At 33.7% G+C, this 1,538-nt stretch overlaps 1 protein-coding gene across 1 annotated transcript in view; it reads right to left on the bottom strand.

Annotated features, from left to right (window-relative positions):
• The window catches only part of LOC107681338 (gastrula zinc finger protein XlCGF57.1-like), a 4,988-nt gene extending 3,761 nt beyond the window's left edge, over nucleotides 1–1,227 (bottom strand). The window contains exon 1 of the mRNA XM_016477617.1: nucleotides 1,211–1,227. The gene's annotated coding sequence lies outside the window, so the exon portion shown is untranslated. The remainder of the gene's footprint in view (nucleotides 1–1,210) is intronic.
• Between the last annotated feature and the right edge of the window lie 311 nt (nucleotides 1,228–1,538).

Genomic DNA, 1,538 nt, shown 5'->3' with positions numbered 1-1,538 from the left:
TCGTTGAAAAGTTCATTTATTTCAGTAATTCAACTCAAATTGTGAAACTCATGTATTAAACTACTTCAGTCTGTGTGCATTGAATTTAAGTAAATGAACATACTTTCCAGAAGGCCAACAATTCACTAAAAATGTTTTTTTTTATTGGTCTTATAAAGTATTCTAATTTGTTGAGCTAGTGAATTGGTGGGTTTGAGCCAAAATCATCACAATTAAAAGAACCAAAGACTTAAATTCAATGCACACAAACTGAAGTAGTTTATTTAATAGACGAGTTTCATAATTTGAGTTGAATTACTGAAATAAATAAACTTTTCCACGACATTCTAATTGATTGAGATGCACCTGTATATGTGAACCTGGTGTAAAAGGCCGCCTCACATAGAGCTCACAAAATCAGGCTGTGTGTAAGCTATTGTGCAATAAATGCACAATTGTCAGTACAAAATTGCAGTACATGATCAAACATTTAGACGAGATAAATATATATTTTCGAAAAATGTCTAAAAAATTCTCCCACTCCACCCCTCAAATTAAAAAAAATCCCCTCTCACAAAAGTCACCTAAGAGGGGAATTCATTTTCAAAAATGAAATTCAGGCCCTGAATAAATGTCTAAATAGAAACGCAAACCAAACCGAGCCGTGCCGTGCCGAGCTGAGTCGTACCACGCAGTGGAAAAGTGCCATTTGAGGCCCGTGCAGGGCTCTACCAGGAACTATGATGAAACAGCGCTAAATTTATAGTGTTATGTCAAAATATTAATTTATTTAATTTTAAATTAAACAACTGTAATTCTGATAGTATTCCCACTTTTTACAAAATGTAACTAATCTGAATACTGATTACGTAACGCCGTTACAAGTATTCTGTTACTCCCCAACCCTGCCTATGCCTTCCGCAGATGATATAAATAAATATAAAAGACTTTCAACTAGCATAACAAAAAATGTTTTTGAACCAAATCACGACCCTGCCTTTAAAGCAAACTGAACCGAGACCATCTTTCGGTGGTCTAATGTACTGATAAAGTACGTTTTTTTTGTCATTTCAACTGTTCTAATTTGTGTCACTCACAAACACTCAAACAGTTTGATTAAAGTCATCTATGATGCAGTTCATTATAAAAACCCTTTGTTAAATGAAGAACAAATATAGACAAACGTGCATTCATTGTATTTTTGAGTTCAGCTTTGAGAATGAAAATCAACCTGTTTGTTCCTCAGTATCTTCATGTTTGACTCTGAAAGCTTCTTCAATCTTCACGTCTTCACTCTCGCTTCAGCAGGAGTTTTTCTGTGTTTAAGATCAGAATAATTAACAAAGTAAAATAAACCCAATCTAAATCTCTGGGGTGTCTCAATCAGCTCCCTAGTTCAGTAGTCAGCACACTAGTAAGGGAGACAGAGTTAATGTGGTTAATCTTAGTTAATAGCCTTAATGACCTAGTTATAAAAAAAAAAAAATCCAGCAATACAATTTAAGAGAATGGGGGGAAAAAATTACACTCATTTTTTTTGTTTAAATTTGGTATTTAAT

Source organism: Sinocyclocheilus anshuiensis, unplaced genomic scaffold (assembly GCF_001515605.1).
Source record: "Sinocyclocheilus anshuiensis isolate Anshui unplaced genomic scaffold, SAMN03320099.WGS_v1.1 scaffold2498, whole genome shotgun sequence".
In the NCBI taxonomy this organism is placed as follows: Eukaryota; Metazoa; Chordata; class Actinopteri; order Cypriniformes; family Cyprinidae; genus Sinocyclocheilus; species Sinocyclocheilus anshuiensis.
This window is presented reverse-complemented; position numbering and strand designations above follow the sequence as displayed.